This window comes from Topomyia yanbarensis, chromosome 1 (assembly GCF_030247195.1).
Source record: "Topomyia yanbarensis strain Yona2022 chromosome 1, ASM3024719v1, whole genome shotgun sequence".
Classification (NCBI taxonomy): domain Eukaryota; kingdom Metazoa; phylum Arthropoda; class Insecta; order Diptera; family Culicidae; genus Topomyia; species Topomyia yanbarensis.
In genome coordinates this window covers 161,408,640-161,424,667 of record NC_080670.1, presented here as the reverse complement: position 1 = coordinate 161,424,667, position 16,028 = coordinate 161,408,640, and positions in this window count along the sequence as shown.

Here is a 16,028-nt window from a genome sequence, read left to right as displayed (position 1 = left end):
CAGGATGCTAGTGGTACTTTAACTCGCAATGATGGTGATACTGATCTATTCATTCGATGCAGTTCGGCAGCTGTCTGCATTGCGCTTCTCCATACTCGGCGAATAGTCCCCGGTGATGTACACTCCCTACTCTGACTGAGAGTTTCGCGACGGATGAATTTCTCTCGACACCGATACCCGCTTTCTCGAGCCATTTAGCTGCCAGCTTTATCGAGATCTACTCGGATATTATTCGGCGGTGAAGCTAGCCTACTTCGACTGAGAGTTTCGCGAGTCAATTAGCTCCCAGCCAAATTAGAATCAGGAATGTCAGGTACACAGAATATTCTGTGTTTCATAGATTTTCAATGTGCTGCAAAGATTTTTGAAGCTGCACATATTTACACCGTTTTCAGTTAAAATGCACAGATTAGTGCAGATATCTTAATTTTTGACCACTCGCTCAATTTTTGCCTCTGGCAAAAACGAATAAGAGAAGGTGCCGACTTCTTGTTTTGAGATAAACTGGTACGTTTTTCTTAACACAGATTTGTACAGATTTTTACATAGGCTGAGCATAGATTTCTAAAAAAATTACCTGCCATCGCTGCGTAGAATCCACCCTGTCGTATTCCAGTTGTGTGTCGTATTCCAGCTTCGTCCCGATCTAGTCCCCGACGATGGACGTAGCCTACTCAACGAGCCAGCCAGTAGGTGTCGCGGTCGGTCTAGCGATTCCGGGTGGTTCACTGGCACCCCAACAATACGCTGCTGGCTGTTCGACGCAGTCGACTCGATCTAGTCCCCGACGGCGGATCTAGCCTCTAGGGTGTCGAGGTTCGCTGACGCCGATTCTAGTAGTATCGCGTACTACTCAACTGATCCCCGGCGGTGGATCTAGTCTATTTACTCTGGCGGAGAGTTCCCCGACGGTGAATTTTTCCCGAATCCGATTTGTTATTTCAAGGCGACCTTCTAGTCAGCGGCGTTGCTTTGTTGGTCTCTTCTTAACTTCTAATGCAGCTCGTAGAGTATACTCGACTGTTTTTTTATAGTAAGGTTTAAAAAGCTTCAAAAGCCTGGCCTGTAGTGTATTGGTACTGTGTGGGACTCACGACTCACGATCGTGCCCAACCACTAAAAACAATCCTTATTTTTTACGCCCTTCTTCCCCACGGAACTACGACAAGGTATTACTTCGTGGGGGGATCGTTGTGCTTTCGTCGTTCCTCTCTCTCTTCTGCTCTATCTCGGAGCCTCACTTGGTTCATGGAGCTTTGATTCAACTCTCGACTCTTCTCTCGCTTCTTGTCTTCATTTTTTACTTCGCCGTTTAACTTTCGTCCCCGTGAGCCGTTTACGTGCTGATTTCTTGAGCCATTTAGTTCAAGTTTCCGTCAGTCATTCAGCTTCCGGCTTTATTACGTACTATATGGATAGTCCCCAACGGTGGACTCACTCTACTCCGACCGATAGTTCCCCGAAGGAGAAATTTCTCCCGACACCGATGCCCGCTTCCTTGGGCCATTTAGCACCCAGCTATATTGAGATCAACTCAAATATTATTCTACTCCGGCTGAGAGTTCTCTGGTAACGAGATTTCTCTCTGTACCGACGTGAGCCAATTAGCTTCCCCTTTCGTCACGATTCTGACGGGTAGTCCACGGCGGCGAATCTACCCTACCGTGAGTTCTCAGGCGGTAGATTGCTCCCGATACCGATATACCTTTCTGTGAGTCATTTAGCTCCCCACTCCGTCTGCTCGGTCTAATCCCTGGCGGTGGATCTAGCTTACTCACTAGCTACCCGGTAGGGTGTCGAGGTCGATCCGGTGATTACGGTGAAGCCTGAAGTTCTGTTCACTGGCGCCCCGACGACCCAAAACCGGTGCTATGTCGCGTACTACTCAACTGGTCCTCGGCGATTGACCTAATCTACACCGTCGGAGAGTTCCCCGGCGGCGGAATTTCTCCCGAAACCCGATTTGTGGTTTCCCGTCGGCGTTCTAGCCAATGGCGCTACTTTTTTGATCCCATCGCCACTTCCTTTGTAGCTCGGAGTGTATAGTTGTAACCACTCTGTTGACAGCGTCCCAGATATGTTCATCGTAGCACATCTCTTCGACGATATTGTACATTGTCACACCAGGCATATTCCTACGAGCTTCTTCGAACGTAGGGCATTCAAATACCACGTGTTCCGGTGTCTCTTGCACGTCCACACACTCCGGGCAAAGAGATGACGAAGGATGTGCAAACCGATGCAGGTACTTCCGGAAGCATCCGTGCCCGGACAAAAACTGCGTCAAATGGAAGTTCACCTCTCCATGTTTCCTATGTACCCAAGCAGATACATTTGGGATGAGTCGGTGGGTCCACCTTCCTATTTCAACGTTGTCCCACTCTTGCTGCCATTTAGCCAACGAGTCCGTGCACATAATGCAAGGAGACCAGTCTCCTTGCATTATGTGCATTTCTCTGCTGGTAGCATTCCACGTCCTCAGCCAGAGTGATGTAGATGGGAATCATCCCGTGCGATAACGCATACTGCCTCCGACGACATCGTTATGTACGCACTCGCGACTCGAACAGTTATTAGGTGAAACGTGCTTATCAACTTCATCCGGTTCCGTGTTGAGTTCAGTGCAGCATCCCAGGCCGGTACGCCATACCTCAGTATTGAGAATGACACACCCGCCAGGAGACGTCTCGTGCTGCCTCTTGCTCCTCCGTGATTCGGCATGATCCTTGCCAATGCGTTAGTTGTCCTCGCAGCCTTCTCACATACATAGTCGACATGGCTGTTGTAATTCAACCGATCGTCGTTTACTCGATTGTATGTATGTATGTATGTATGTATGTATGTATGTATTCTTTTTAGTAAGGTATACAAGTTCCAAAAGCCTTCCGTGTAATTTGTTGGCACTGTGTGGGACCCACTGAAGTGCTTAACTACTAAAACCACTCATTACTCTTATTTTCCCCTGATCTACCATGGAACTACATCACATTTTTACTTCGTGGGGAGGTGGAGCTCGTTGTGCTTGCATCGCATCGCTTTCTTTTGCTCACGAGATGTTCGCAATTAACTCAGAGCCTCACTCGATCCATCAAATAACATGACCTTTGAGCCATTATATCCCGACTTTCCTCTCGGTTTCCGTCATTTTCTCGAACTATTACTCCGTTTAGATCCTCTGCGTTCTTGTACCATTAACCTCGAGTTCCACTCGGATAATCACCAGCGATAAATTACCGCAAGCTATAGATCCGGTTTCCGTGAGTCATTTAGCTCCTGATTCCCTAAGCCATTTAGCTTCGATTGCCGGGAGCCATTTAGCTTCCAGTTTTGTCGCGATCTACTCGGATAGTCACTGGTGGTGAACTCAGCTTACTCCGACTTCCCCGGCGGCGAAGATTTTCTCTGTACCAATGTCCGTTTCGTAAGCCAATTAGGCAGCGAATCTACCCTACTCCGACTGTGAATTCCCTAGTGGTGCACCTCATCCGAACATCATTTTCAGTGCACATTTGCGATACTGAATCAGGTAATCTTTGATAGCGGCGAGTGTATACCTGTCCCACCTTATGTCGCATTCGCTTACTTGATACGAATAGGATGACTATATCAGGCGAGCAAAAATCCAGGACAGTCGAAAAATGCACCGCTTTCCCCATCACTTCTCAATCAACTGTTCCTTCTTCCCAGGTTTACGGCAGTTTAAAAGTTCTGAGGTCTGGCAGGCAAAGCTTATTCGTTAGAATTCAATCACCGAGCACTATTCGGATTTACACACACGCAGTTCTTGGTACACCACCTTCAGTGAAGGTTTCACGCTGTTGAAAAAATCGATAACCCTGAATTGAGCGGATGAGACGAAATATTCTGAGATCGTCTGTGCAAGACCGATGAGGAGCTTTACGCACTAATTACACGTCATTTAAGTAAAGCAGAAACATCAACGGTCCCAAGTAGTTCCCCTGCGCTATTCCTGATCTACAAATAAGTACCTGACAATCTTTTATAACAATTAATATCTCTCGATCGGAGTAACCGTTTATATGTCGATTAGGTAGTTGAGAATATTAGAAAACGTCAACGCAGCTTCGTTCGCGTCATTATTGTTAAGATTTTCGTCCCAGTTTATATCCCACAGCGTGCTAACGATGCTGTCGTAGTCAGCGTTTTTAAAATCGTACACGATAGAGCTTGAGACGTCTTCAAAATTCACTCCTAGGTTACCAGCGAATACAAGATGTAGTGGGGGATGATGACGCACATGCTGGACCAAAGGAGTCGGGGCAGTGCAGCAGTACGTCCCGGGCTTTTGAGCGTAAGCAGAGGTCCAATGTACGTCCATTCTCATTGGTGACATTATTAATTTGCGCTGCTGTAGTTGTTGAAAATACAACTGGCATTGTTGATAAGCGAAGATTTTTCGACATTCAATCGTAGAAATCCATTACTTGCCTGGCACCACGTAAGGCCAGATAAGTTGAAGTTACTCAGTGTAACAATTTCGTCAGACCCCCCGGCAATCGAGGTGATAAATGAAATGGAGGAAAGATGTACATCGATCAGGCTCAAATCATGAATTCTGTTAGGTGGAAAATACATGACACACAGGAACAGATTTCGATTAGCAAGTGTTACTGAAATCCACACTTGCTCGGAGCTCGCCCACCGGTCATCGTTGATCAGTCGGGCTTTTATACCAAGGCGGACAGCGATAAGCACACCACCACCTAATGTCTTGTGACTGTTGAGGGAATTACGGTCACAGCGGTAGACATCGAATGGCGAGACAAAGTATGGTTGTCGAGACACGTCTCGGTTAAGGCGATAGCATCATAACAGCAGCCCGTGGTCGCGAGCAAATAGCTATCCGTTGATAAATTTAAGCCACCAACATATTGCTAGTAAGCCTCGAAGTCGTTGGAGGACGGATCAGGTTCAACAGAGAGCGAAGGTATGTTGCCGTTTTGAGCGTGTAGAAAGATCCTTTCGTCAATCTGACGAACAATATCGGACGGCTCATGGTCGCTTGGTCGACTGTGGTAGGGGATTCGAGGCATCCCGAATCAACTGTGTCGCGCCTCAGAATACGACGATCATCGTCGGCGAGAGAAAAGGTTGACATCTGATCACAAGATGTCGGAGCCAAAGGCAAAATACTGGAAGCGAAGAATTCATCAGCGCTTGAAGTGTTCGGATTAGATGTATACTTGCCATTTGTGGCGGGATGGAAAACCCTTTCACTCATCCCACACACACACAGGACCGGGACGACTGATGATTTCGACCGCCAATAAGAATGTTGCTCAGATCACGTCCATCCTCGCGAGTATGTTTCTGAGGTGGTCGATTAGTGTCGGGATTTAACCGGACTGGAGTAGGTGTTGAAACCATTGTAGCGCGGCGCGAAGTTTGCAGGATATTTTTGGATAACTGGGCTTTTAGTTCAGCACAAACGTTATCCGTTTTCCCGCCGATAGCAGCAGTAACACACCCAAGTGAAGAAACGGTGTCGCGACAGTGAGAAAACTTTATCAGTTTGACACATTCATTGCACATCCAAAATAAATTTGGCTTTACCGCAAGAATTCTCAAGACCGGTTTGTTGAGTTGTGTCACGCATTCCATATTCCGATTTTTCAGTTCACGCAATGATCACATGCTTTTGCCATAATGCGTACCGATCTGAGAATGCAGACAACGAAATATAGATGGCGCTGCGTTCGGTGGAAAATCTTGGAAGTTAAGTCGCAGAAGTTCACTCGATAGCATTCTTCGCTGGTTTTTGTTCACAATACAAAAACAAACAGGAGACACTTGCACACTGCACTATAACAACGGTAGAAACAAAATTCCCAGTCGATTGATATTATGAACAACGATAAAACTCTACAAATCTCGTCAAAAAATGCAAATAGCTGGAGCGATTGATGTAAACAGCGTTGCCAATGTTCCAGATTTATCTGGAATCTTCTAGATTTTTCCCAACTGAACAGACATTCGTTCAAGCCAGACATTTTATCAGATTTTTTAAATTTTGCCAGATTTTTCCAGATATTCTGAATTCTACGTTACAACCCAGCGGGGATACCATTATGCCAAATTTTTTTTAAAGCTTCTAGCAAAATATCAAATCTCTTATTCTATCAGATTTTTTAAACTATAGAAGTAGTATCACACAAATTTTGGAAATCTGGGTCTTATTCGATAAATTCACGTTCTTTGAAGACCAAAATGTATGCAAATTCCCAAATGGGAAAATTTTGGACGATACCAAATTTTTTGTGCATAAGGACACATACCTTACATAAAGTACGGTTTTTGTTTTAGTGTTTCGGATTCTCCTCGTCAGTAACTAGCACCAACTGGGTGTCTAGTTAGACGATGTATCTAAGCTAGTACCCAAATTAGCACTAGTTAGACACTAAAACCCAAAAAGTCACACGTCTTGCGTGAACACTAAACAACTGGCTTATACCGAGTGATGTCTCGATAGTAAGCACACAAGTTCTGTTTGCCGACGAAGAATATGAACCGAAACTGTCTTATGGTTTGAAGACCCAAACGCCTGAGATTATGCAAATTCCCAAATGGGAAAATTTTGGACGATACCAAATTTTTTGTGCATAAGGACACATACCTTACATAAAGTACGGTTTTTGTTTTAGTGTTTCGGATTCTCCTCGTCAGTAACTAGCACCAACTGGGTGTCTAGTTAGACGATGTATCTAAGCTAGTACCCAAATTAGCACTAGTTAGACACTAAAATCCAAAAAGTCACACGTCTTGCGTGAACACTAAACAACTGGCTTATACCGAGTGATGTCTCGATAGTAAGCACAGAAGTTCTGTTTGCCGACGAAGAATATGAACCGAAACTGTCTTATGGTTTGAAGACCCAAACGCCTGAGATTATGCAAATTCCCAAATGGGAAAATTTTGGACGATACCAAATTTTTTGTGCATAAGGACACATACCTTACATAAAGTACGGTTTTTGTTTTAGTGTTTCGGATTCTCCTCGTCAGTAACTAGCACCAACTGGGTGTCTAGTTAGACGATGTATCTAAGCTAGTACCCAAATTAGCACTAGTTAGACACTAAAATCCAAAAAGTCACACGTCTTGCGTGAACACTAAACAACTGGCTTATACCGAGTGATGTCTCGATAGTAAGCACAGAAGTTCTGTTGGTGCTAGTTACTGACGAGGAGAATCCGAAACACTAAAACAAAAACCGTACTTTATGTAAGGTATGTGTCCTTATGCACAAAAAATTTGGTATCGTCCAAAATTTTCCCATTTGGGAATTTGCATAATCTCAGGCGTTTGGGTCTTCAAACCATAAGACAGTTTCGGTTTATATTCTTCGTCGGCAAACAGAACTTGTGTGCTTACTATCGAGACATCACTCGGTATAAGCCAGTTGTTTAGTGTTCACGCAAGACGTGTGACTTTTTGGATTTTAGTGTCTAACTAGTGCTAATTTGGGTACTAGCTTAGATACATCGTCTAACTAGACACCCAGTTGGTGCTAGTTACTGACGACCAAAATGTATGCCAAATTTCGGTGACTTTGAGGTCGCTGTCAAGTGACAGATTTTGCCAGACATTTTTAGTTGAACTGACAGATTTTCTTCAAAAAATAGTGGCAACCCTGGATGTAAAGGACCAACCCAGTCACCAAATTTTCTGGCAGAGACCGCTCTGCTAGATTTCTTTCAGTCTTGGTTTGGCAGTTGAGCTAGGGCGAACTCGGTTTCAGGGCCGGCGGAAAGCGTGGGTAGTATGGGTAGTACTACCCATACCGAAAATAACCGAGTGGGTAATTACCCCGAAAATTTAACCATTTCAAAAAATTTAGATGCGCAACGCATTTATCTCGCACTACACACATTTGAAAACATCGATGTACCATAATTCCATTTGCAAAAACGAGCGTGATTTAATATGAATGTAATGTAAGCGTGTGCATTGCGAAAAGAGAAAAATCGTTACTAATGGACCCCTCACCCTATGCTTTCTACCCACTCGGGCGTAAAGTTTTTCGCCGCCCCTGCTCGGTTTCGCTCGCGTTTTCTGGCAAATTTTGACAGGAACCGAGCAAAACCCTGGCATAACTCTGATATAAACTGTGCAAAAATCCTGGCAATTCCTACCTTGTTGAATTTAGCACGAATTGAGCAAAACATCTGACAAAGATGTGGCAGGAAGCGTACAGAGATCTTGGCCGTACATTTCCGGCTGGATTCTGGATAAAAGTGAGCAGCATCGGTTGGTTTAACCGCTTCTGTCAGAAACAGTTGTTGCATTTGAGCGAATTCTTTGCCAGAATTCTCGCACAAATCGCGCAAAATGCTCGCAAAAACTCTGCCAGCATCAATTTCGCTTTGCTCAACTTTTGATAGCTTGCCACGGTGACTGGGAATCAGTAAGAATACACTAAACCAAAAAAACGTGATAATTCGTTTTTTGTTTTTTAAAATAAATCTTATGTAAACTTGGCAACCATACATAGGAAAACTGCGGTTGTTTACATCTGGCCTATCAGGACAACACCCAAAATGAAAAAAAATTATATACAATGGATGGTGTTTATGTCAAATAAAAATAACCCTGCGGGAAAACCGAGAAAACATGCGTTAACTTTTTCTGACAGGGCATCATTTGTCGTGAAATTCGATATGTCAAATCCTTCCTGTAGTGTCAAATCAAGACTGTCAACATATTTATTTATTTTAAATTTTAATATTATTTTCACGTTTCCTGAGCTGGAAAAAAAACATTGTTGCAATCACGAAAATCCAGCTTTATCGATGTAAGTAATAAAAAACGACTTTTTTTTCATTTAATGACCCAATTGGTGTGAGTGATAGTAACTTTTTATATGAAAATGTGTGAAATTTGTATATTTTATCATCGAAATGGTAAATTATCTGGGCTCTTTTACTCATATGATATGATAAATGCCAAAGTTTAAAAATGTTCGTTTTATAAAATAAATCGGAATACCGACACATTAAACCAGACGATTTTCGGCATGGATTTGACTTAAGAGAAATGCAATTTAGACAAAATAGAGGCATCCGGGTGATCTCGAGGACTCTCTTTGGAAAGCTCTCCATCATCTGTCGCACACTAGACTGGTCAAAATGAGTGGTCATTAGTTTTCTTCATCGATCCATTGGTGCAGTGTTTTTAGATGTTTATCATTTTCCAAATATTGATAGATTGTACGGATAGGCGGGTGTTAAAGTGAATTGAAGTACTTGTCGAAAGAATACACCTCATTATCGCGATGCCACGGTAGCATCTCCGGTTATAGTGACACCTTGCTAAATCTGGGGAACTTCTCTGGAACTGTGTGGGTCTTAATGAAAAGTAGTATATACTTATCCAGGCACTCTTGCTAGTACAGATTCGGTCGATCGTTTTGTTGGTGAGGAAAAGCTTGATTTTGAGCCCACAGCTGCAAATTCTTTGCCAGATCATTAGTTTCCAGGTGAATTTATCGACGAAAACAAACTTCAGTTTGCTGACGACATCATCCAGCGCTGTGGCGCATTCTAAATTCAGCAAATACAGGCGCTGTTAAAGAAAAACAATCTTTCCTGTTTTTTCACAATAGAATATCTTAAAATGATTATTTGGTTCTATCTGTGTTCGTTTGGGCATAATATGAGACCTCGCGATGAATTGTATAAATCCAGCAAAAAAATTTACCATTACGGCTATAACGCAAATCCCCTACCATGTTTACCAAACTGTTAATGTTATGTTTGTTTATAAATTTTATTCTGGTACTCGGTAGATAGACTCACTGCAATAAAGAAATTCTCAACCCATAAAAAATGTCGGTTGGAATTAGAAAAATGCCATCCAACCAAATAATTGATTAATATTCACGGCAAATTCCAGCAGTGCGTCGCTGTGGTGAATAATTTTGCATCACTAATTACCTCCAACACGAGGAATAAGATAGTCGCCGGGATGAGGATTTCTCTCCTGCACAAGCGAAGAAACCGAAAGAAACGCGCATTCTTGAGTAAAAGGCACCAACCACATCCCGCGTTCGTGGTCGCCGGTTGAGGTAAAGTGACATTTCTTGGTTTTTGTGGGATGTTCAATCACCACCACCCCCACTCGACACGAGAGCAGGAGAGTGATTCTGATGTTCATCAAATAGAATTTTTACTTGTAACGTGGAATTTGGTCTACCCACCCGATGGAAACATAAAAGAAGAACGAGCCGAGTCGGTGACATGACGAATTCTTTTCGTTCGTCAAAAGTTTTCTTTTTGCAAGGGCGAAATAAACTCGCCGAATGGGTAGGCGGGATGAGGTTGTGTTTGTGTGTGACTGAATATGAGCCCAAATTAAAGACAAAGTTTGCTCGGCGTCTTCCGGTTGTTGGCGGATCTAGAGCCGGTATTGTACTGTTTTTGGAAGTTACTTCGTTTTGACGTGATTTTTGAGACCTGTATTTTTGAGGGAACTCAAACTTGTCTCAATACGAATCGTTGATAAAATTCTTCAATGATTTGAATATTGTTTCAGCCTTGTTTTGAGATGCCTGTGAGTAAGGATCAAGACTTGTGCCAAGCCGGTAAACTTCAACCCTTCAGAAACTAAATTTTTGTTTGGAATCGATTGACAGAAGATCAACATATTTAATATCGCTGCAGGAATAAGAAATCAACTATAGCTGACCAACTCTGTCGACAAAATCGGAGTGTGGTGAACGATTACGCTTCGTTGCTGAAAGTTGTCTGGATGTTTTCGTCTGAGTTGGTCAGCGTACCTATACTACTTTTTAACAAGACAATTTTCTCCCGTTTATTACCACCACGAGTCTTCGATCTTCTGGATGTAACTCTATAAACGTTGCTTTTACAAGTACGCGAAGTGATATCAAAAGGTTCAAACAAACTATGCTTATTAATTGCGAACTTTGTTGTTTCAGATTCCTGGCTGGCGAACGCCAACCTTACCTTGTTTTCCACTAATTTCGCGATAGTGTCGAATATCCTCACGATTGAGCGGCTAAATGAGTCATACTATGTAAAGCTGATAGCGCAACTGCTTTTTCTGTAACAATTGTTGAACCGTTGCAGTTGTTCAAGGATCTGTGAAGATCAGAGGATTGTATTGACTCGTATTCCTAGTGATTTTGACTAATAGGAGCACTGAGTGATGAGAAGATTCAGAAATGTATTTATGAAGTTACTTCGGTCTACGGTAGTTGTATTTACATGATCAACTGATGAGCCGTTCTTCGCTGGAAAAGAAGGAAATTGTGTCTTGTTCACATTGCCATAATCTTAAAAAATCGCCTCGTCCTTTGACAATCTTTCCTCAAGGCAAGCAAACATAGAGTGGTAATTAAAATAAAAGCAAATTAAATATTCAAAGCGTCGCTTCGTCGTTTCAAATCTGTACGAAAAAAGTGAAAAGATTTTAGGTTCTAGAAAAGTAAACATCATGAAATGACATGCAAATAAGCACATGAGGGAGGAATTTTTAATTTTGTACCCCGCAAACTATAAGCGAAATTCCTTGATTTAATGAACCCGATTTTTGTCTTAAACTCGGACTCCTCCATCGCGCATTCTTCCGAAATTTAATTAAAAATAATCATACGTCGTGAAAAAATCTGCAAGTCAATCTTCTGAATGGAAAAACAATCAACCTCCTCAGCGGAGACTAGCTTGTGTACAAGGTTCCCGGAAAAGGGTTACCTTACCTTCCACGATTTGACTGTGGCTAAAAACAACCAACAACCGCTCCATCAACTCAACCCATCAATTTCCCATCTATCACCCAACAAGTGCGGGAGTGAAATCACCGCATGCGGAAAAAACAGTGCGGCAGCAGTTTCTCGCTCTCACTGCAAATCGAATCGATTTCCGGCTCCCGAGCATTATTCCACAGCATCATTGGACCCGGGATGGAAAGTGACTGCTCGCGAGTGTAAAAATGATTTATTACCTTCAATTTCACGTTCCCAGCTTGAGTTCGGCGTCCGCCGTGCTTCCTCGTCAAACCCCTCCGCGCGTAGAAGTCAATAGTGGCTTGTTTGCCCGTGGCCGATCGCACATCGCAAAATAATTGCTTTCGTGTCGTTGTTTTTCCGATTTTGATTGCTAAATCGTATGCTACCTACCGATCCGAAACCCCATCAAGCGAGCCCGAGTGAGCAGCGATTTTGTACCTTTCAGTTTGATGGCAACTACCGTGGAATGCTGGAAGGGAACATCAATCATGTGGCGTTGCGTTGGAAATTTTCGCGCCCGCGAAGGTGCCTCCCGTTCCCACCACCCCGAAGGCGGTTGGCATGCCTCGAGGAGGAACTGTTCGGGATAATAGAGTGGACTACACGGTAGAGCTGGTTCCGATGCACGTGATGGATTTTAGTTCATTTCTTCGGACGGACGGTGATTAATTGAGCGAGTTGTACGATTGGCTGAAAAATGGTTCAATCGGAATAGAGGGGTTTTACGAACTTTGGTTGAGTGGTATGTTGGATTGAGTTTCAATATAGTGCCAATACAACTATGAATTTCATGTGACTTGCATAACATGTTCACTGAGAGAATATATTCGTAGATCTGCTAGGAATAAGTTTCGTACAAAGAACTTTCGTAAAGTATACGAATTTTTCGTACATATGATGTATCATTTGTAGGTTGGCAAAGCTGTACTATCTTGCAACATGATGCCAAACTATGCCGCCATTCACCTCTGATATAGAACTCCTATACCATTCCTCCCCGCGGTGCCAACCGCGGTACATGCCACATTTTGCCTTTTTTGCTTAAACGCGGGACTGCGTCGGGTCCTATCCCCAACCGCTGTTAGGTCGTTCGCTTCGACAGGTTGACGGATTGGAGCCTGCCAGAGTTTCGTTTCGAGCGGGAGTGGCATTAGTGAAGATCGACTAGGATCTCTTGTCGTATGCTGACAGGGAAGGGGGACAAACGACGCGCGTGTGAAACTGCTAGTCTATTCGTCTTGCAGAATTTATCTTTCGGTTTAGTTAATGGTTGTTTAGGGCAGCTAAAAATTATTTCTTGTTTTTTTTCCAGAGCATACAAAATAAAATTTTAAAGATGATCCTAAATCTGCCCTCTGCACTAGTACTAGCGAGGTGCATGGATTGGCTTACCTGGATACGTTTGAAAATAAATACCAACAATTTTGCGCAAAACTTGGAGAGAGGTGCTTCATCTTATAAATAGCAGTAATTCAAAGTTTGATTGTGTTCGTTTGAAGTTGATGGTTAGCATTAGATAGGTAGGATTTTCGTTAATAAATTAATTCCCACCATGCTACAAACGCAAAAGAAGAATCATGTCACAAAATTGAACTAAACTGCAAATATGAAAACAAAGAGGAACAGAGATACAGAGCCAAACCACTGAACACTTACCGCACACACAATCACAACATGTAATTAGACACAAAACATTACATGTAATAGACAAAAAATTATGCAAAAAACAAACTACAAAACTAATATAAACTATTATTTGATTTTTTTTCTCTTTACATTTTTTGAAAGGTATTAGTGTCTAATGGTGTTATACGGGGTTTTGTCTCCGGTTGCGGGATATGATCCTCATCTACCGCAACAAGCTCTGATTCCTCCCAGGGAATTATGCTAGCTATTATGCTTTTGACCCATTCAGATGTCTCCTGATTTTTACAAATAAGAATCATGTAACCTGGCCTGAACAGGCAATTCCCGAATTTTTGTTTTACATTTTCCTTGCGCTGGTGCACTACTCTATTTAGTATAGCTTTTTGCATAGCAAACAGCTGCTTCATTGTTAGCTCTAAGTTGAAGTAGTCTTTTGGCAGTATGCTTATCTTAACATTGCTAACTATATCCCTATAAGATGGTTTACCCCTACCCTCTGTATCTCTGGGTTGTCTGAGGACTCTGATCTGATTTGATTTATCCGTTGTTGCACTGATCTTCCTTTCAAAGGCAGTTTCGGTCCTAGAGTTAGACAAGACCATGTCTTTTCCCAATGCACGTTGAAGGCTTATTTCGGTAGCGTGGTGGATAAAGAAAATGCGGGGAGAAATGGTGGTTCAAGGGCCATACGGCGGGCTAATTTTTTTGCCACTAATTCAGCCAAGAATAGAACCACTGAGAACCTGCTCCAATGCCGTAAGAGGCGACTAACAACATGCTATGAGCCTGTTACCGTTTGGGTACTTTGCCCTATTCAGCTCAAAGATGTGAGTAATAAGAGAGTGAGAGCAGCGCAGGTCATACTGCTGTTCATTGCAAATAAGCGCAGATAGTTGAGTGCTGATCTGCCATAAAATAATAATTTGCCGAGAAAAACAATTATAGATATGTATATATGTATTAAATAACTAAATTAGTTAGATTTATGTAAGTAAACAATTACGTGTAGTCAACTTCATGTTTAATGTGCTAAATGATAAAAATAATTAAAATGCTCCACTTTACTATTAGCGACTAACGGTCAATTTGAAAACCCTAGAACAAAATTTGTTATACATTTTACCTAAGTTAACACACAGAACACATACATGCACTAGCTGATTTGCCGGAAAATGGGGAACATCGTAGAAGGTCGAAAAAAGGAGAAGAGTAGAGAGAAAATTGGCTTAGGATAGGTAGCTACTGAGTCATTCGATTCATTGGGCTCATTTACAGCGAAGGCAACCCAGTGATAAGACCTGGAAATTTTAGAAAAGAGTTGAGTGAAAAGTTATAATCCCGGTGTTGAAACACCTTTCAATTAAGGACAAATACGGAAAAGGACAGCTAGCTAAAATTATAAAAGGAATCAGGTACGTCAAAAAATCCACCACTAGATAGGACTCAGTAGCAAAACTTCACCGCCGTGTAGTAGTATAACCTTAAACCATCCGCCAATTTCCCTCTAACCAGAGCCCATTCGGTTTCTTTCGTGAAACCTCCAACGAACCTGAACCTTACGGGCAGGAAAATAGTACCCGGTCAAACGAAGGGACTGTACGGAACAAGAATCGCCCGCAACAGTCACGTGGGCCGAGTAAAACGCACACCTCGTGTGAGAACAGAAGTGGAAAATCGTCCAACAAGCCCTCAGCCTAGTGAACGCTCCATCCTTACGCTGCCTTGTTAACTTGCGAACGTTGGCGATTGTCCGATCTAGCAGCAAAAAGCAGCAGCGCATATTCATTCGCCCAGCATCGGCGAACGTTCCACTCATCGGGAAAATCAACCCAACCGCTTCAAAAAGTCGAACGCCGAAGACATCCTCCGTTTACCACGCATCCGACGATCGGAAAATTTCTACCTGCATCAGATCCAGTCAACACCGGCCGGCCGCAACACACACATACACGATTTGTAGGTAATAAAAATTAAGCTAAATTTGATCGAGTCGCGTTCTTGTGTAACTGATTGGTATCCCTATAGCCGATCTTGAGAGTTCCGTCTCTCACGCTCGAGCTCGCCTGTGCAAAAGAGGCCGTTGAGAGCCCACCCCAGACGATCCCCGTGGCTTGACCAGGGACTAGGGGCATTGTCGAAGTCCGTCTGACTGAGGGGTAACAAGCCTAGGAGTTCATTGGTCTAGGTATTGACCCGTACCGAAGACTTAACCTGGACGGACTTTAAGTTTTTGCATCATAGCCTTTATCCATTCTATAATTAGTAATTCACTGACATATAGTCATCTTTTCTGATTCGCTATTCCGGATTGTATATCAACGTTTTAAATTTCTTCTGGCGGTTGTACAATAGGCGTAAAGGATGAAGTTTAATTATGCACTAAGTAACAGCATATATTATTATACCGGCTCTTCCACGCCAAGGTATAACTTCCAAAGCATTGGTTTAAAAACTGTATTTGAAAAAAGGAAAATTTCAAGTAGGCAATTTTTTGAATTGGTCTAAGATGAAGCTGTCGAATTAAAACAGAAAGTTTTTTGTGTGGCAAGCGAACTGTAGATGTGTTAAAAATGATGAAAAATGAAGATGTGCCAGATTTTTATTAAATCTGAAAC